General features: G+C 41.1%; 1 protein-coding gene across 4 annotated transcripts in view; it reads left to right on the forward strand.

Moving 5' to 3' along the window:
- Positions 1-21594, forward strand: part of ELMO1 (engulfment and cell motility 1) — a 311101-nt gene that overhangs the window by 216731 nt on the left and 72776 nt on the right. Inside the window, exon 1 of one of the 4 annotated variants that reach the window (XM_049816141.1) lies at positions 12127-12555. The exons of the other annotated variants lie outside the window; for them this stretch is intronic. The gene's annotated coding sequence lies outside the window, so the exon portion shown is untranslated. Of the gene's footprint in view, positions 1-12126; positions 12556-21594 lie in introns of those variants that run through there. 4 annotated transcript variants of the gene reach the window in all.

The raw sequence follows: 21594 nt of genomic DNA on the forward strand, positions 1-21594 counted from the left end.
ACAGATCTCACTGTATCGTTACACTGTCAGCCTCTTCAGAAGCAATTGATCAGCCCTTCGTAGTGAAAACATCTCAAAAGTCACCAAGTAGGAAAATGGAACATCCTTATTTTTGTAAAATCAGATGTGTGTGATGAAGGGTGTAATCTCCATAGCTGTCAAGATTTTCAGATTGCTTCCAAGAACTCTTTTTCTGTATAATCTAGGGATTTGGAAGTTGTTAAAGGGCTGTTTTCTAACTGGTGATTTTTTTTTTTTTTAAATCTGAATTGATCTGATTGTCATACCACTGATATTTACTCTCCATTTTAAGGCCTGTATGTGATTTTTTTTTTATAAGCACATGTATAAAGTAGTGACTGGATGTAGAAATCTTACTGGATTTCTCTCTCTGTTCAAAGTGAAGCTTCCTTAGCCTCTCTCCCTGTTCAATACTTTGACCTCCAACAGGATTTATTCCCCTAGTCTTTCCGTTTGCCTCTCCCTTTTCCTTGGAGCAACGGCAGGGCTTATATAGCACTTCCACCTGTCTTAAGGAGGGTGATAATGATTTCTCATTTTCTATAGATGGGGTACGTGCTGACTACTTTGTAGAGGCACATGTCCTGTCAAGAGATCAGGAAAGGCCCTTTGAGGTCGTAAAATATTGGAAGCCAGTTCATGAAGCCAGGATGGGAGTTACTGGCAGCTATGTATTTTCAGCAGTGGTAGAAATCTGAAGAACACTGTTAAAACTGTAAAGTCAAAATTGCATGAAGAGATGTGTTTCTTATTCCTAAAAATGTAGCTATGTGGACAAAAAAAAGTCTTCCCTAATGAGTAATGGTGTAAATACAACATTTTAATAATGATGGCAAAGAACTGGATATTCTTTTATCTAGCCTAATTCCGCATACAGTGGGCTGCAAAGTTTAATTTACTTAAAGAAAAGAACGATCTCCACCAATCTGGGAGATAAACCTCAGGTAGAAGGTATTGTATGTGTGCAACTTGCAAATGGCTTCAGTTATATACATGGCCTAAATGGCCCTTTGCTGTGTAAAATCTTTAAGGTACCAACTAAAGCAAAATCTTTAAACTGGTGGTTATACTTGGGGAGAAAAGAAAGAAAATATCTCCATAAAACTTATTTAGCTTTGCATGGGTTAGGGATTTTTTATTGCCTTGTTGCTTTTAAGCTTCAGAGAACAGGATGTTTCATAGCTGCTCAATTTGCTTTAGTTATTATCATTTGAAAGAATTTGATGATTCTAATTTCCTTCTCTACGCTTCTTGATTTTAGTACTAGAGTAACACTTCAGTATCTACTATTGATTTTTATGATGGCCAGGGCTTTGATATTAATTTCTGCGCCACAGCAAGCTGAGGATGGGTGATCGCCAATGCAAACTAAGGACTCAGAAAGACTAATTTCATGTTTTGCAAATATAATTGTAGGTGTTTGCTTTTAGGATGGGCACTGTGTTGATGAGTACCACGAATCAGTAGTGCACCCTTGTGTGATGTGGACTAAACTGCATGCTCAGTTGCATTAGCTAAAGCATAGCTAGCAGGTCAAAGGAAGGGATTATTCCCCCCAACTTTGCACTTGCGAGGCAGCAGCTGAAAGACTACGTCCAGTTTTGTGTCCCAGTAATGGGGAGAGATTGATGAAATGGAGCTAGTCCAGCAAAGGGCTACCAAGATGATTAAGGGGGATGGACCGTGTGGTGTTCAAGGGGAATGTGAAGTAACTAGATTTGTTCATCCTGGGAAAGGCTGGGGAGAGGAGGGTGGATCCTGTTGTATCTTCTTCCGCTATCTGAACAAGAAGCTGTAGAGAAGATGCATGCCCTTCTCAGGAATACACAGTGAAAGAAGAAAAGACAAGTTGCAGTGAAGGAAACTGGTGGGACATAAAGATAAAATATTCCCAACTACTGATACTGGTGTAGCACTGGAACAGGTTGCACAGAGAGATTATGGAATCTTCATCCTTGGAGAAACTCAAAATTCACCCAGGCAAGGCCCTGAGCAACCTGACTTAAGCTTGAGGTTAGCTCTGCTGTGTCTGCAGGACTTGATGACGCTTAGAGCTTTCTGGCAACCTGAATTATTCTGTGGTTTTATGTGTAAAAACTACTTTCTTATCCAGTATGAAACAGGGAGAAATAGTAATTCATATCATTAATCACCACTGAAAAAAACACAGATGCAGCATCAACCAATCTCATAAATTTTTTTTTAATGTTAAAGACAGTGCAAAAGATCCTTGTGATGGATGCAGTAGCCACTTTTAAGAAGTCAGGCTTTCCCCATTAACTGCAGTGACCCCTTTAAAGCAGTTTTAACTTGTCTTAGTTCTGACAGCTGAACTGTTACTATTCAGGGGCATTCAAGCTCCTTCAGAAATGTGAGGTCAAAAGCATTTCCTCAAAATTTTCTTGCTAACATTTAGGTAAGTATGTTTTATTAAATACTTACCACTGGCTACAACTGCAGCTCAGCTGACATGGTAACTTGTCTAACCACAGTAACTCGTTAGCATATTTGAGCCCTAATGCTTAAAGCAGGCAATGTGTGTAGCAATTGCAGAGCTATGTTTGGCTACTGGTGGATTGGTTTGGCGGGTGTTTCTTGTTTTATGGTTGGTTTGGGGGGGGTTGGTTGTTTGGGGGGGGGTTAAGTACTTGTTTTGTACACAAACCTCTGCTTTAGCTAAAGCTACATGTGCAAGATGTCACTCCACCATCCTGGAAAGTTTCAGGTATTTCTTTTAAGCACAGGTTTTTGACCAAAGGAGACCACCATTGAAATTGACAGAACATACAAAGGGTAAAAAAGGAGAAAGGAAAGGTGATATTAAGTAATTTTTAATTGGATAACAAGAATACATAAATGATGTCTTGCTGCACGTTGCCTGGAAAATTAGTGGTAGAGATGAGAACTTAGCTCACACCTCACTTGTTAGTGCATTCATGACAGGACAACCCTATCTTAGTGTCTTTTCTTGTGTCATGATACACAGTTCTGTTAGCATGGAGATGTATTTTTTCCCCGTGGTGGAAGCACCTTCCACATTTAAGCAAAATATTTTCCCTTTGTTTACATCCATTAAAGGTTAAAGCAATGAAGTGGTTAGATGCAGTGTTTGCTGCATTTTTGATGTAAATGGCTGAAATGAACATGTGTTGCAATTTGGGACAGTAATGAGAAGGATGAGGAAAAAATAAAGAGATGACATTCACACTGTCTTTCTGTGCGCAATCTCTCATGCGTAGCATTAGTAAGCAGTAAAAATTAGAGAGCAATGACAAGAGAACCAGAGCCATCAGAAATTAAAATTTTCTCTCTCTCTCTCTGTTTTCAAATGACCAGGAAGACTGTAGTCATAAATGGCAAATGTAATAATCAACTGGTATTTATCAGCATGTGCATATGTGAGCACAGTATATGCAATGCTCGCTGTGATTACCAAGGCAAACTAGGACAAGCTGTGCTCATGGCAAGCCCAGCACAGTTTGGGTGGGTGGGCTTCTGCGTCTGCCACAGATTTTACACATGCTCTGTGCTGGGCAGAAGATCCACATGTGAGACTGGGACCTTGAATGTAGAAACCTGTACATTCACATTGCCTGGCTTCGGTACAAGCAGCGGTGCTGTTATTGCCAAGGAGAGACTATGCCTCAGCCTTTCTGGAAAAAAGTTCCCCGCTGTCCAGATGTGAAGATTAGTTTCAGGCTAACACAGAAATACTGAGCACTGCTAGACAGAATAACAGCTCAGGTGTGGAAGGCAGCTAGACTTCACTGTGGGCTGCAGCTTCAGTAGAAAGATTGTCTACAGTGACTGTATCAAAAAAGAGTGATATTGGAGGCTTTGCATACTACAAAGAAAAGCTGTTCTGATTAAACAGATGATTTTAAAATAAAAGGGCTGCAGAGGAACCAAGATAACCAGCAAATCACTTCTTTCTATTTCCAAATAGTACAAAGTGTTATTAAAAAAAAAAAAAAAAAAAAAAAAAAAAGGCTGTTAAAAATATATTCAGGAATCGAAGGAAGAAAGGCAGAAAAATTGTGCAAGCACCATTAAGCTGCGGAAATTTTCCTTGGACATGTTGCAGTACCTTTTCAAAGCAGCATATGGGGTTTATTCTGGTGACTCTAATTTTAACATGAATGGGAGTCACGTGGAATACTCCTGGCATACTGCTTTGAAAATATATCCCTGCATGATTAAGGAAGACTGAAATCTTTTTAATCCTCTTTTTTTTTTTTTTGAAAACCAATTCTGAAATATTTTTAAAGGAAAGCATTAATGGAATGAAAATGGTCCAACCCTGAATAAAGTGGTAATGTAACAGGTAGAAATACTACTGGCTGAGTGCTATACATGTTTGTGCTTCAGAGGTTGGGGAATGAAGGGAGAGGAAAACTTGGAGTTTGTACCCACTGTTGCAACTGCCTCTGCATTGCTTGACCTTTATAAATTTGTCTCTTCACATGGAAGATTAAGGAATCGTTCCACCTACCAAGTGCAGAGAGCAGAGAGTTCAATAAAGAGAGCAAGTACAAGTGGGATTTGCCCCTGAGATGGCAAGTGTGGCCATGCTGCAGTATTGACGGCATCTTTAGCTCATGGATGATTGAGACTGAAGAAATATGTATTCTGAAGATCGATTAGAGAGAGACTCATTAGTGGGAAGGAAGTTCTGAGCAGATGCAACAGCCCTGACAAAATGAGCCAGAACACTGATAGAGCTGGGCCTTGTGTGTGGGCTGAATGTGAAGTAGGGTTGCTGGAGGGAGGTTCAGAGAGTCCTTTCTGACAGCCGGTCCTTCCTACCCATCTTCAGAGAAAACAGTCTTAACAGTTTCTTGAAATGTTTTGAAAAGGATAAGACAGAAAATGTCCATAAAACCATATTGATGAATACAGATGTGAGCATAGTGAAGAGTATGGACAGTCATCTGGTGTCCTTCCAAAGATGTGGAGAAAGAGGGGAAAGTTACTTTTCCTTTTCTAATACTTTTTTCTTTTTTTTCCTTTTTTCTTTTTTTTTTTTTTTTTTTCAACTGAGAATGTAAGGCTCTTTTTATAACTTTAGTTTGGTGGGAGCTGCTGCTTTAGTGCTCGAGGATCCCCTCTGATTGTTTGCAATTTCTTATTGCCTGTCTTACTAATGTTTATCTATCTATCTTGGTATCACAGAGACACACACACAAAAAAAGTTGCTTGCCTTTTCTCCTTTTCACAAAATCTTCACCAGTGATACATTACATCAAGATGTTGAGCTCACTTGTCCTTCATATCTGTTGACTTTCAGAGTGGGGTGTTAAGATGCTTTGCTGGGGTTTCTCCAGTCATTCCAACATGGTTGCCACTTTCCAGACTTAAACGTGAGATGCAACAGGCAGCGTAAAAGAAAGAGTGTTCATGTCAGCCTTATTTAAGTAAGAGAGTTAATTTAAGCAAGCCTATATATATAGCGAGTTTATCTGAACTACATTTGGCTGTGAATGGGCATGCGCGGCCATGCTTCTGTTGTGCATGTGACACGTGTTTGGGGTATGTATATTTGGCTGCACATTACCATGTACGTGGATTGAAAAAGTGGCTGTTAACATGTTTGAGAAGGGGATGTTTGCAAAGCCCAGCTTAAGCTAGGGAGGCTCTGAAACCCATGGGAACAGATGCATGCTGCCAGAGACTGACACAGAATAGGAGTGTTGGTAGCTCATTTTGTGTGCTCTGAATTGCCTTATGAGGGTATGGAGGGTATTGCCCTTTCTAGCTAAAGCTAAGTGTCCGCTCGGTAAATTGCTCTTATTAGAGTATACCTGCAAAAAAATAACTACATGTAAAAGAGCCCTAACTGTTCATTCTGCTTATGTGAGCATTAATTTGACTTTCATGCCTGCGTGAGGTGGAAGCAGACAGAGCTTGTTCTCAAGAAAATTTGTTGTGCATTTGCTGGACCTGGAGACTAGACTCATGTTTTCTGTTCTTCCATTAACTGTAGTCTTGGCAATCCCTTTCTGCACCTCCAGAGCCTTCCGACACTGACCCTTCCCTGCGAGCCTGTGATGTGAAAGTAGTGTGAAGTGCATGTGATAAATGGGGGCCCTCATCAACAGCTATTAAAATAATGGTCTGGAGGTCCTTCAACAGCAGCTAGGAAGGTGAACCAAGGCAAAGATAACTCTGTAATTGAGCTGTTTTCAGTACACTCTTGCTAAACATCATCAACCAGCATTGTCATTCTGGTCTTAAAGGTGCATAATCACACTAACACAGTTCCTCTAAAGGCTGCTGGGTGTCTGTTACTCTTAAATAACACAAGGCAGAAGCTTCTGAAATTAAAACACACACGTAGAAAACTCTCCTAGTTAAAAATCCCATTTTTTTTTTCCAGAATGCCTAGGCAAGTACATACAGAGTTTTTAGAAATCCAGAGATGTTTGCTAACATAATCCATTGTGCCAGTCTTAAGGGCCTGTTGGATAAAACCCAAAGCCCCTGCTTCAGGTCTCACACTACTAACCTCTTCCCCATTAGCAAGAGAGAGCATGAGTTTTGTGCGAACAGATTTAATCCTCCTGTGCAGCAGATGTGCTGACACATGGGCTTCTACAGTCAATGGGGTAAATAATCTCCTGTTTAAGTAGTTCCTAAGTACCTATTTATGTAATTAACATATTAAAAAAAATCAAGCATCATTATTTAAATGGTGAACCATGACAGCATCAGAGTAAGTTCAGATACTTGGGACAGATGAATTTTTCCTTTATTTTGTCCCTCTTGTTCTTTGGTTTTGTTAAAAGCAGAAAAGTAAAATAAATCATTCTGTTGCCATTTCATATGATTGAGTAGAGATTTAGTCTGCATCTTCCAGAAGAAGAAAACCTCAGTGCACTAACGAATAAGGTAGAGGGAAGCATGCGCGTAAGAGAGGCAAGACCAAATACATACACAGCATAATCTCTTTCAACAGTTAGTAGTGCAATGTGCATTCCTCAGTTCCCATCCTGTGGAGACCAAGCATTAAAGGGAAGTCTCAGACTGTTTGGATTGCAGATAAATCCATCTTGTGTTGCTTCTTTGGCAGTCTGTGCAAAGCACGAGCTGGAGAAGTAGCTAAAGGTAGAAGAATATTGCAGGTAAAATGCTGCAACAATGTGAAATTGTTCTGTCCTGTCCATGTGTGCTCCAAACCAAGTGACTGAATGAGAGAACTGAGATTAAGATGATGTGACTGAAAATTCTCTCAGCATGTTGCAAAGGGGTTTTGATACAAAATTATGGTATGCATTTGAACAAAGTGGGCAAAGGAGGGAGCATGGAAATCCTAACTCCAACTGCAGATGATGAATATGTGATAGATTTGGCAGATAGCACTTGTATAGGCTGAATGTACTGGAATTTGTAAAGTTCACAAGGTGATTTCTGTGGCCCTTGCAGTTGTGTACTTAAGAGTGCTGTGTAAGGAATCTTGAAGTCGATGATGTGTACTGTAAAACCTTTTTCTGTCTACTGTCTGGATTTGTTATAATTGATTTGAAATTCTTCAGTGCACTCTCATGCTGTATGACTGTAATGTATGTTTGAAATGGCAAGACTTAAAGGTTGCAGACAGCTGCAGGGGCTTGTTTATTTTAAGGGTTTTTTTAATATGGTAGCTATACAAAGACAAACTAACTGATTGTGTATGACACTGCCTCCAAACCTAAACATCACGTGAGGTTGTTTGTCAGATAGGGCTCTGCTGTTTCCAGTGTCAAGGTTAGAAATAATTTTCCTTTTATGCGTGTGTGTTTATCAAAATCTATCCAACTTCAAATCTATTCACTGTGACAGAATAGTCTTCCTCTAAGCAACCCAGTTTCTCTTTCTTCCTTTTTTTACACCAGGTTTCTTATGTCTGGTTGTGGTGGCTTTCTTCTTTTTGTTTGTTTTTTGTGTTTTTAAGATGGGGATATTTTGGTTCTGCATTAAACATGAGGCATTTTAGATCTTCCAGTTAACATCAGAGGTGGAAATGGAGCCTACAGTCATGCTGTCTAGACTAGGAAGTCTCCTTTCACCACCCAGACTAGATGTAATCATTTAGCAATAGGAAAACTGAGAAATATTCATGTCAGTTCCTGTAGCCAATTTCAGGATTGTTTGTAGGCTGTCTTTGGCTTAGCTGAAGAACTTCAGTTGTCAGAGAAGATGAAGTATTGCAAATTCAACACCCCTAGACAGTCATCATCCAGACTGCTGTTGTCTGTGTCCAAGACTGTTGTATTAAACTCTGTAAAGCTCTGATTTCATTTGTGTAAGACGAGTGGAGATTTTCTTTAATGCACATCCTTGCATCTTGAAGGCTTTTAACATATATATGCATTCTGAGAATGGGGGCAACTTGCCCGGTGGTGTAGGAAGAGACTTGAGTGTTCCCTGTGCTCGAAGTACAGGAGAAGGTAGTGAATACGGAACGTGTGCAGTAGTTCTTGGATGGTGGAAATCAAATCCATCCATGCTTTGTAGAATGAAAGGTTCTGTGGTTTTGTGATTCATATAGACCTTCCTGGGTGCTATGATGGCAGAGCACCTCTGAAGGTCATGTCTAATCTGATTTGCAAAGCTATGTTCCTGACAGCGTTTTCAGCGGCTTATATATCACTTGGTGTTCTAGTCAGCTTTGTGGTTTGTAGTAAGGCTGTGTTAAGTGGCAGAAAGGATAGATATCTCTATGCTGTGGCCCAGCATTTTCATTTTAATTTGTGTTTATGTGTTGCTATCCAAAAACTTCTTTCAGATGCAGTAATATTAGAAAAAACAAATAAGCAAAAAACCTCAGACCTGCTTGTTTGAAATAATGTGTAAGGGGCTCCTGATAAAGGAGGCATAAGGCTTTCTGATATTAGGATTTGGGGAAAACCAAACTAAATGTGAAATGCGGCCTTGAAAGTCTCTGAAATACCTGTTTGTGTTATCTACAGCCTAGGTCCTAATTGCAGCTTCAAGAATACAGATGTGGAAGGGACATCTGTAGGTATTCATAAAATAAATGGGTAGGACTAGCTGTTCCTAGTGCAAATCAGCTGCTTCTACAAATGGACTTTTGAAAGGGCTGGAATGTTTACCGAGAATTGGCAGGTAATTTATGGCACTAGAAGAGGAGTCACTCGGAGCCAATCAGCAAGTCTGTGACTTTGGAAGTGTTAGTAGGTTAACCATCTTCCCCTTGTAGGTATCTGGGCTAAAAAAAGTAAACCCCATGATCTAGAAGGATGAGTAAGCATTCCATCACCGTTGATTGTTCTCAGCTCCCACACACAAACAGGTCTCAGCCCGTGACAGCGTACTGCCGAGAGCTGCTGTCGGATTGGCAAGTAGCAGCTTTGGTGTGAAGCCTTCCTGGAAATCTTTGATCCTTTTGGTTGAACAACATCATTGTACCCCACTGTCTTAGAAGATTTTTCACAAATCTTGTTTATTACATTGCTTTGAAATTGCCTGGATTTTTCTAGACTTGAATTTTTGATCTCCCTTAAAAGCTTTCTTGGGTATTTGTGCCCTGTCCTGCTTTAGAGTGCAGCGAAATTCTTAGTGTGTTTATTCTCAAACCACAACCCAGGGAGGCAAAGAAATGCAATTTACAGGGGAGATTACTAAGAAAAGAAGGTGACAAAGGGTGAGGTTTCTTAAAGTTAAATCTAACAGCTTGCTGCCATCAGAAGCAGAGATATCTGTCACTTCTGTTCCTTTCCTATGGCAGGAAAAGACCTTAAAAATGGATCTTCTGAGTTCTTGACTGGTTGCCCTAATCTGGGACGCAGTCTTCTCCCTGTCAGTGGAGGAAATGCAGATGAAGAGTTTTGGAAACTGGGCCAAGGGAAGGTTTCTCCAGATACTTCAGAGTTGCACTGATAATCATTATGTTTGCTTGCAGCAGTGCTTTCTTTAACAAAGCACAGCCTAATGGAGAGTTTTGAACTCTGTGTATCATACAACGGAAAGGAACAATTTATTTGATTAGGAAGCTCTCCAATTTAATATTGGCTTAAAAAAAAATAATTCAGTATAGAGACCCACTAGGAATGTGACAGTTGTTTTTCACTGTGCAGTAGCATTTTAGATATTTATTTGTGGTTTCTGTGACTATTTTAAGCTCTACATATTGACAACACATCCAGTCCATGAGACATGACAATAACAGCTAGCAAAATGAACGTTATAACTGCTGAACTGCTTCACTGTTCACATGCAAATGACAGGGTATGCTCCATACCCTCAGATCACTCTCTCCCCTGTGTGATTTAGGTGGAAGGAGGGGTGGGAGAGGGATCGAACTAGATAAATTGCCTTTTTTTACCTGCAAGTCCTGTCAGCAAATCTAAGCCTTTTTAATTAGCCCCCCTTCCCCTAAAATGCACATTGAACATCTTTGCACAGTTTAATGTTTCAGAACTGAAAGAGTGACCGCAAAAGCCTGCAAGCTCAGGGTAATGATTATAGCAATGGTGTGCAGGAAGTAAGAGGTGGTGCTGCTCTAAAGGAAAAGTGAAAAGCTGGAAGAAGTACAGCATAGCAAGAAGAGAATCCTTATGGCATCCTGAGCCATTAAAAAACACAGTTCTCTTAAAAGGTCATGTCTCTATCAAAAATGATAATTGAGTGACAGATGCCCTGAAAAGCCCGATCTCCTGGTGTAGCTCTCTGTTCTTGGCCTTGCTCTTGAGCACTAGACCAATGGGCTTCAAAGACCTTCCTGGACTCTCTGGTTACGCCCAGATAGGAGACATTTAACAAGGAGTGGCCTTTTATTATACAGGAAGATGTGGGAATCTACCTGCAAAGCTCTGTCATGATGCATTTTAAAACGCCACTATTTACAGTGGCTAATGCAGTAGATTTCTGTTATTAGAGCAATACAGGAATGTTGTGGGGTTTTTTTCAGACAGGCCTTCATTTTTTATTCTTATTTTAGTTAAATAAATGAAAGTAAGTGTTCATGGAAAAGGAACGTATCCTCCTTTTTTCCATCTGAAATTCTTCTCTAACACCATTGTAATAGTATGTCAGTGTCTCATAGTCTGTCTGGGCTTATCTTTGTAATATAAATGGATGCATTTAGGTATTCTTCCCATTTTGCAGTTTCAGAAACTGAAAAATGGAGAGAATGGAAGATTTTTTCAGGTGTCCCAGAGAAAGTCTGAGGAGCAGCCAGAAATTATCTCCAACTGCCAAGTGCCTTTGCTGACTTCATTGCTGGCCTATGAATCTTTTCTCTTTCTCAAATGTTGCTTCCTTTCCTCTTCTGACCTTTCTTGTATTGTCAGAAGGTAGGACAGAGTTTTATATCCATGGGTAACAACCCTTTTGTGTATGAAGTTTTCCTGTTGGCATGCTTCATCAGGCTCTGGGCAGAATAGGGAACATCCAGTATAGAATTAGTTGCCTGAAGACTCAGGTCACCGTCTGTGGATGCCAGATACAATTTTGGAAGCCCGCTAGCAAAACAGCAGATTGTTTAGGACATGTCATAATAGTTGTGTCAGATTTTGACCCCATTTTGGACAGAGGCAACTTACGGAACTGGAAAGTGAATGTAGCATTTTGATGGCCCATACAGCAGTCTTGTGCTGGTCCATTACTCAAACTTGAAATGCAAGTAATGTGTATTACTTGGGTACACAGGGAGTGTACCTCCTGAGCAAATGCATGCATACAAGCGAATCCGGCTCATGTACATATGTTCATATACATACGGGTAACACGGTGTGTTTGCACAAGGAGAAAGTCAGTGTGTGCACAGCTCGGTCTGCGTGTACTTTCCCAGCATGTATGAAAAGAGAAAGCAACTCGCAATCAAATAAGCAGCGAGAACAGAGGGAAAAAAGATGAGATTGCAGTTGATTATGAGCCTGGCAGCAGATGTGCTACACAAATCCAGCCTGCTGCATCCAGGCTGTTTCCATGGCGATGGAGCAAGTAATTGTGGAGCTCCAGCACGCTCGCTCCCCCGCGGCCCCCGCCAAGGTGGACGCGGGGGCCGGGTCCCCACCAGCGCTGCTCCCTCCGGGCGAGCGCCGAGCCCTGGGAAAAAACTGGGAAGCGGAGAGGGGGAGACCCAGAGATGGGGAGCTCAGATTTATTTATTTTCCTCCCCTGTCTGATGGAAGGATGCTAGGGGAACGGCGCTCTTCCTCGGAAATATGGTCTCCCAAGATGCTAAATAAATGGGCAGGAGTTTCCCCGAAATGGGAGCGGGCTGCGATTGGCTGCTGCCGCCCGGCCGTGCCAATGGGAGCCTGACTGGCCGTCGGGTACCCGCAACATAAGCAAAGCTACACGCTCGCCCCGGCGGCACGGGGACGGAGAGCAGGCAAAGGTGTGCAAAGGAGAGGGTCTGCCTCCTCTCCCATGGCTACGCCGAGGACGGATCTTGTTAGAGAGCTTCGTCGCAGACCATCTGCCACTCGCGCGCCTTGTGCCTTCCGCAAAAAGCAGCATTAAGTCATTTGTTCACTGTCGTGTGGGAGGCAAATTTGTCATTGCGAACGATGGAGCTACGGGATCTCTGTAAGTAAATCTGTGTACTTTATCCTGCTCTTTCAGCCTGGGCACAGATCGATAAATGGTGTTGAGGAATGGCAAAAGCAAATTAGTAACAATCGCAAATAGCACGAAGGATTTCTCGGTGTTCTTTTGCGTGTAGCGAGATGCGTTCTTCCTAATGATTTCAGGCATCGGACAAACTAGTTAGCTGCTTGCGTTGCCTTGGGTGGTTGTTTAGCCTAATTAAGATTAGTCTGTGGAAGGATGCTGTATCCTCTGAGGCATTTCAGAACGCCTCTGTGTTTGAAAAGGCAAGCGAACCACATGGAGCAGAATATTGCAGGCACAAAAGTCCAGGGTGCCCATATGTAGTCACCAGCACTTGTGGTGTCGCTATAATAGTAACAGGCACGTTATTACAATGGTTTGTCAAACATTAGTTGAGACCCCAAGCCAAGAAAACACGAGTTGCTCATCGTTCGTCACTGTGTTCAGCACAGAGAATCATTGCTTTTCCTCCTCTTTATGTTCTTTTCTTTTTTTTTTTTTAAATTAATTTCTTCTTTGGAGGAGGGTTTTAAAAAAACACATTTAATTCAAAAGCTTTCCTGTTTGTTGACAAAACAGGTAAGAACATGAAAAGCATGGAGAGTTTCCTCTATCGCTATTGCAGGGCATGAGTTAGAAGTTGATTCCTTTACCTGTCAGGACTCTGCTTTTGATTCCGTAAAGCAGAAATGGTATATTTAGCAGAGGGAGGGGTGTGTGTGTGCAGATCTGTCCCTCTGTAACCCACTGGGGTTACTTGAGTTACACCAGCCATGAATTTGGCTCAGCATTGTTCATGTTTTATCAGGTATTTGCCGTTAGACTGGGAGCTTTGCTGCACAGAGCTCGTGGATGACTCTCTGCTTAACCCTCTCAGAGGCTGTAGTCATCTTATCTGGTTTGTGAAAATACGTAGGAGAAAGGACAGAAATAAGAACAAAAAGGTTTAGAAAAAACTTCCTGTATTTTTTACTCTGTGCCTGAGCTAGTCACGTGTATCAGGAATTTTATAGTAACCAAACTAGGTGCAAGCATCATATGAAGCTGGCTGGTTTTTAGGGATCCATTTTTGGTGTCTTGTGTTCATTTTAGATCTAAATGCACAACTTCCTTTCCTAGTGTTGGGAGCTGCTGGGAAATCACATTGCTGCCTGGGAATCTCAGGCTGAGGGTATGATTTTTTATTTTTGTTTTTAGATATGGCTTAACTGGTCAGCTTTGCTTTTGAGATACTGTCTTGCAAGTTGTGGCAGGAAGGTGTGTCTGTGAAGCTTATCCCTTCAGTTGAAGGAGTCGGCGTCACCTCAGATGTTGGTGCCCAAAAGAATTGTCAGTGTTTCCACAATCTGTTTGATCAAAATAAATTGGAAAGATAGAGAGCATAGAATTCAGTACATCAATACAGTGAGAGTGTCTGTTGGTGAAGGTTATAGTAAGCTCCTCTGTGTACTTTTGAGTATTTAACCCAAGGTATCACTAATGCAGGAGGACGCCTCATAAAGTTTGAATTATTGCCTTTTCAGAAGACATGGATGTAAGTCACTTTTTCCTGTTTTTTCCAGGGATGTTTGGGTCACCTTTTATTGCAATGATGTCCCCGGGCATCCTGTTCACTAGGCTTGAAAACATAATTTTTGTAATCTGTGCAAAAGAGATAACTGTTAGCTCTTATTGCAAAACTTATGTTTGTTTAGCAGTGATGCAAATGCCAAGAATGAAATTTTTAAAATGAACCAGATATTTAGCTGCCATGTCACCTTCCCCTGGGGCTTGTATCATTTATTTGTATTTACTTAGTACTGATATAGCTGAAAATCCCATCACATACGGTAGTCGAGGCAAAGAGATGTGCTCACTCCCCATCTTGGAGGTGGATGCTTTGATCTAGGCTGAGATGTTCCATAAAAACCTGAGGGAGACCTTGGACTTTTGAATACCTGGTGGGCGTGGTTTGTTCCTGGCTCCAGGCTGGTCGTTTTGAAGACCTTTGGGATGCATCAAAATGAAACTCTCTTGCATCTTTGAGTGTTTTTAATTCTATACCCACTGCCTTCTGCTTTATTTTCTGATTGATAATGCGAAAGCCTAGGAGAACATCATCTTTTAAGGTCACGGCAACTCTTAAGATGATACTTTAGTTCTTGTTAGTGCTCCAGGGATATAGTTCAAACAACATAAACCTCTTGAGTTTAGTCACTAGCATTAGGCAAATACAGTGTGACTGATAGAGTTCCTATATTTCCCATAACCTTGTTTGAAGGGATTTGTTTGCTTGTCATCCCTGTGCATTAGCAGATAAAAGGAGTGGTATGGGGAGGGAGAGAGACAGCCTATAACTGCTAAGCTTTGGATAGTGCATTGGATCAGTCTGAGGGCTTCAAACCACAGTGGTGCCTCAGGAAAATTTGTGTTGCAGTCAAAGGCACACTTGCATTAGATTTTTGACCTGATGGTGCAGAGAACAGTTGCTTGTCGTTAGTGCTTGGGGATGATCTATGTGGGAGAGGCATTTCAGATTCCCAGGCTATAAGAGTTCCAGCAACAGAGGAGTGAGTAGGCTTCAGTGAGAGCTGTGGCAAGCTGGCAGCAGTTGGGAGGATGCAGAAGCTGAAAAATGCTATCTTGGGGTAGCTGTAATTGGTTGCATTGGAAAACACTTGGTTTGCTGGGCTCATATGTCTTCTAAAACGCTTGGTGCCAGACCAAATTGGCATACCTCCGTTAACTTACACGAGAAGCCACCAGACATTGATCCAATCTTCAGTCTTATGCTTACGTTATTCTTGGAAGAGCAAGATTTTTACAAAGGCAGGAGATTATTTTTCCTCTCCATTTGCCTCAGCAACAGTTACATTGAAAACCTGAATGGAATGGGCATTCCACAAGTTTTGACGTGTTTCCATGGGCTTTAAACTTAATCGGTTACCCTTCACCTGCTTGCAGAGCCTTATTCCCATATATTAGTCTATACTGGAAGAGTAGAGCGGAAGGGAGAGGCTTTATACATATCCAGAAATACTAAAGTTGAGTATTTCATTCTTTCCCTGGATCTTAACCCTCCTTCAGTTTCAGTAAAAACATTGTGGTCATTAATGTTCTAAGTAAACAGATACTAGAGCCACCAGTCTTCAGTTTTGCCTCAGTTGTATTTTTGTTTTCACCCCATTATTCAAGTGAGTAGGTACAACTTTTACACAGACTACAAACCAAATACTTTTCTTTAGGTGGCTCAATGTATTTACATCCAAATGAGAATTGCAGACAGTCATAACTCCAAATGAGACTAACAGCTCAAATGAGAACAGTTCCTTATTTTTGTGTCTAGAAGAAAACATTTTTAGGAAAAGTTACTCCATGCTAGGACTTGGCTTACATAAAGCATCATGCCAAATCACAGAAAGCTCTCACTCCCTGTTCAGTACATGCACACTCACGTCTCAAATGGCAAGTGCACACAACAAAGCAACACCAAGCACAGAATAAAAATGGAACAACAGTAAAACAGAGACGAGTGAATCGTGAAAAGCCCGTTGATTTGCTTGACACCCATTTTGTTCAACATTGTGCAATGCTAATCTGAAAACTCCTGTGCGTCACAAAAGTTTTCAGAACAATAAGAACTGTCAATTCCAGCAGATTTTACAGACCTGTCATTATTCTTCCATTGTCTTGAAGCACTAAGTGGCATACAGAGGGATTTTTGGCAGGAGTTCAGAAGTGGTCTGGTAAAGAGGAATCATGTATCACTACCTCACGTGTGTTATCATTTGCAATTAGAATTTAGCCCAGTGCAAGCCCCTAGAAGCATGTCTGCCTCCATCCGAGTGTGCTGCTTTTATGGTGCTCATTTATTTTGTCTCTTAAAAAAACCCCACAAACTACTGCTCTTTACTGTTGTTAATTGCAGAAATGTAAAAGCAAGAAATTATAGCTGTCCTTCTACATTTTGACTTGACGTCTTCCAGAGAACTAGAATACTATAATAAATTAATATCCTGCCCCACCTGCTGCTCCTTCGGAAAGGTGGGAACAGCAGCACTGATGGCCACAAGCAGAATTTTTTTATTAACTCCCTTTCTCTTGAGATGGTATCGCTGGTACTTCTCTTGGAGCATCTGGGTCCTCCCCTGCTCTAGTGGAGCAAAATTACTTCTGCTCTGCCCTGTGTTATTTCACTCCAGATGTTTTGCCCACCAGTTAAGAAAAAGAAACGCACACCCCCCATCATTAGGAACTACAGCCCCTCTTAGGGACATGCCCCTGTGAGGAGAAGCACGATGGGAAGAAAGATCGGCTTCGTATTGGGGAAAATCAATTTTAAGTTCTTTATCGAGAATCAGAGGCCACGTAACTGGACAGTGTTTTGTCTTTCATGCTTACTCTTTCTGGTGTAGCATCATTTGCATACGTGCCTCACCCAAATTAGATGAAGTTCCAGTAGAGTAAGGGTCATGACATTCCCTGTAAAAATGAAAATAATAATTGAGTTGGGCATCCTTGATATTGGTAACTTGCAGAACCCATACGTATTGCAATAAATCTGCAGCATTTTGAAAATCTGTGGGGCATAGAACCCTTTTTTGTAGACTTCGCACAAATTCTGGCAGGTTTCACTACTTAGGAATTTAGTGGTTTCAAAAAAACATGTGAAAGTCAGACCTCAGCAGAAACATATGACCTTCATATAAACTGGAACTTTAATTAGCTGTAGTTTGGGCGTTTTAAACTCCTCTGTAATGCACAAAATCAATCTTGTAATGAGGTGAAAAAGGAGATCTTCGTATTAATGCTAGCACACTGGCAAATTAATACATCAAATAATATACTCTTATCCTGAATTGGTGGACTGCTTTTATCAGTGCTTTTGATGTGGCAAAGAAAGTGCTTGTTCCATAGCTACAAACCCAACTCTCTCAGTCTTCCCTTCTCTTTGAACTTCAGTTTTCTTAAGACTTGGAACATCGTGACACAGAGAGCAGTTTTCACAGCTAGATATTTCAGGATTCACGTCCAAAGGCATATTAGAAGCCACACAAAGGAATTTTCTTTTAAACAAGGTTTTCAAATATATGTAACCTTCTGGCTTGACCTCTGGATCCACTCCAGTCTGCATTTCAAGAAAAAGAATCTACCCACATATGGTTATCTGCAGTAAGATCAAAGCTGTCACTGTATTCTGACACCTGTGAGAATGAAATGGGTATTAAAAAAAAGTGGGGGAAATGGTGAAAAGATTTGAATGAGTTCACATATATAAAAGACATGCACCCACGGATCTTGGAAGCAAAGGGAAGACTTTCAGGATTAGCTGCAGCTCTTCTGTTCAGAAGCAGCAGAACATTTCTTTATTTGTTAGCCTCACCAAGGTAATTAAACAGACTTGAAAACATAAACAAAAATAGATTTTCTATATCCCTACAAATATAGCTCTGTGAGTGCTTTGCCATGAAAGTTAATAAGGTTCTAACTTTAGACTGGGTTTTCTGCCTGGTGCCTAACAGAAGCCACTGGAAAGGACGGTGTTATTTTATGCTGCCTTTGGAGCCCCTCATCAAGGTGTGGTGTATTTCCCAGTTTCCACTCTTCTCTGGCAAAGGTGTAAGTTGTCATAGATTTATCCCAGCTCCAGTGAATGCTTCCTGAAGGACTGCCATGACTGTCCCAGTAAATATCTGCAGAGCAAGCAATGCAGCTCTGTTCGTCTGTGTGTGTTTCCTGCTGTCCTGTGTGAAAGCAGCAGAGTGGCTTTGCAGAGCCTGTCTGCCCTCCATGTAGATAGATCATGGGCATAAGGCACAGCGGAGTCAAGGTGTGCATTTTGCTGCGTTGCCTCCTTGTCTCAGTACAACAAGCCACAGCAGATCCCTTGGCTTTCAGCTAGCTGGGACGTGCCAGAACATGCTGGAGCTACTGCCCTGAACCCCCTCCAAGGGAAGCATGTCTCAGTTTTTGTCACCGCCACAAGGTTGTCACCTCTGCATCTGGTAATTCAGCATGATGCTGAGGAACGTTGTGGCTGGAAGAACTTTGCTCTTGAAGAAAACTAATTCACAATCTGTATTCAGCACAAGCGGTTAAAATGTAGCCTCAGAGAAGGGAAGGACCATAGATTAACCAGGCTTCTCTCAGGACTCTCTCTGTGCCTTCACAAGGGACCTTCTCCTCTCCACCTCCCCATACTCACCTTTTGTAGGGTGGAGTTAAGCCATTTGGCTGACAGAAGCTCCTCTCAGCTTTCAGAAAGGGGAGCCTCACTGATGTGAGATTCTTTATTGTATGTTCAAGCTCTCAGGGTCATGCTTCAAAACAGCTACAGCTGCAAAGAGGTACATGATGTTCATGAAACCTCTCGTTTTGACACCACTAGCTGCTTTGGTGCATAATGTGCATAGGCAAAGGCTTGAGTTAGAAATACTTCTGATGCTCTGTAAGTGCAATAAGAAGTTGAGTTATATTTATATGTTAATAGTTGGTGTTGAATTTTTCTGCCTTTAAATGCTATTATAACCCAGTTAAATATTTAATAGAAGAGTGGAAAGTCTATTCACACTTGTTTAACAAATTCCTTTGTTCTCACTTCCCAATTTACCTTTTAAAATCCCCTGTTCAAATTATCACCCTATATCAAACAGCAACACAATGTTTTGGGGTTATGCGTAGAATGTCTTAATTCCCATTTTCAACTGCAGGTGGAATTATGCTCATTTCTAATGGTACAGAAAAGGTAGAAGTGAATCTCAAAATAAGTTTGGCTCATTCATGCATGAAATTATATATCAGCCCACCTTTGCATGTAGGATTTCCTCATTCAAAAGTTATGGGCCTCTAGTCCACACTGAACTTTGCACCAATCCCAATACAGTTTTCACTGCTAAAGGTTCTAGCCCAGCGAATTTCAAGGTTTTCAATTTTTGTTATATATTTAAGGTATAAGCTCGAAACTGCTAACCAAGGATTTCTTTGGTGGAGTAAATATCAAGTGTTTCAGGCATACAGATCTGAGCATTAGTGTTTATCATTGATTTGGTAAGACAAACAATTGCTGGATGTGCATCAGATTTTTTGATTATAAAGCACTTTGCTGTCAGCTTTCAACCAAGGAGGAAATAGTCACCTTTCTAATTCTGTTAACTGTTATTGGGTATTGGTAATTGAATGAAACTCTTCTTTCAGTCAGGGAGATTCATGATAGATTAGTAATGTGAAAAGTATAGGAAAGCCCCGCAGCTAATCATATGATTTTAAACCAGAGCTCAGTTGCTGCTTGTTCCAGAAGTTTGCCTGAGCTATGATTTAAGGGCTTTTTTGCACCAAAATCCCAGAGGTTGTTGCAGTTTGCAATAGTGGGCTGCCAAAAGATAATCACAGTGTGTGGTCCTTGTGATTGTAAACAAACGTGCACATTTCATCATGATCTCCTGCACAGGCAGACACCTGGGCCTGAATCCAGATCCTTTCAGATCATGCCCTTGATCTGGTGTTCTCATCACTGCCTCTGCATCATTCGTGCTGGCAAACCATGTAACCTACTGAGGGTATTGTGCATCTCTGATGCCACAGCCAATTTGGAGCATCTATCTGTGGCCAGTGCCACAGAGCACCCATGAGAGGTGAATGCAGTAGGTTCTGTGGGAGTTCTGGTGCAGAGCACAGCAGCCCTGCTTTGCAATTCCAGTTGCCTCAGCAGTATTCATTGCTTATATGAACGTTGTGCTTAGGGTGCAAACTCAGGAGCTGCGTAAAACGAACACCAGTGCGGAAGGAGAAACCTTGGCTGCGTTGAAACAAGTGCTAAAACTCCCATCAGTTTCAGGCTGGTCCCCAGAATCAAGGGGTTGTCTTCCTTCTGGAGTGAAGTGGTCAAATTGTACTGTGAAGTCAGTCAAAAGGCACCTCCTCCTGAACAAAATGAAAGATGTCCAAGAGCTCTATGTGAGTTACCACAAAACAAGCAACAATTTTGATTACCAATATATAAAAAAGAATGTTTGTTCCACCAGGGATAACAGCTTGTTACTTGCTTTGCTCTCAGGATGCAGGGAGAAAGGAAGAGAAAGTACTTGTAGCCAAGTTGGCTGCTACAGTCCAGCAGCACAGTCAATCAAATTGTTTCATCATTCCAAGTCATTCTGTAATAGCACTGATTTATCTCACTGCTGTGCAATTGTCCCCTGTTGATAATTCCAGTTTTGTCAAGAGATGGCAGAGATTTTGCTGAAAACCTGCAAGCTCCTCTTACCGGCAGGGAACAGTGGGAGAGCAGAGTAAGACTTCCTCCTTTTCATTGATGCCTATAAATAGTCCATGCTAACCTTAACAGCCTTAAAGATGCAGGGAATCTTTTTTAAAAAAAGAATCCACTATTTTTAAAACCACATTGACTCAGCAGAAGTAGACATGTGCATTTTAGGTCACGATAGGTTGATAAGCAAGCCCTGCTGTGAATGCTTAGCTCTTTAATTCTGGCTGTAACATTTTACATTTATTTTAACTCTGCAGTGGACTGGCACAAGTCTTGATATAACGGCCAGAAAGGAGGCTGCTACATTATTGTATATATTAGGAAAAAAAAAAGAAGTCTTAGTTACAGATTTTTCAATTTAGTTTACTAATTCTTCAGTTTTCTCTGTGTATCTGAGAAAGAGGAGATAACTAACCAAAGTGCATTTAATTTATATCTAGGAACAGTTTCCTTAATAACAAATTCTGTAGTTCTCTGTTGTGCTAACCAGAACTAATCACAGGAGCCATTGTAGGGATTTCAGTGGGATTACTCCAATATGTGAGCGCTCTCCAAACATAATCTGAACTACTTTGAAAAGTGTATGAGGTTGCTCAGGAAAGATGAGTCCCTTGGTCTTGGCAGCAGGAGGTTTTTTTAATATGACACTAGTATGTACGCATCCAACTAGAAATTATCAGAAAATCCAGGTTTATGTAATAGGAGGAGATAACCAGGATGCTTGGCATTGCTGATGTAAGAAGAAAAATCGTTTGCTCTGTGTGTATAGATGT

Source organism: Accipiter gentilis, chromosome 14 (genome assembly GCF_929443795.1).
Source record: "Accipiter gentilis chromosome 14, bAccGen1.1, whole genome shotgun sequence".
Taxonomy (NCBI): domain Eukaryota; kingdom Metazoa; phylum Chordata; class Aves; order Accipitriformes; family Accipitridae; genus Astur; species Astur gentilis.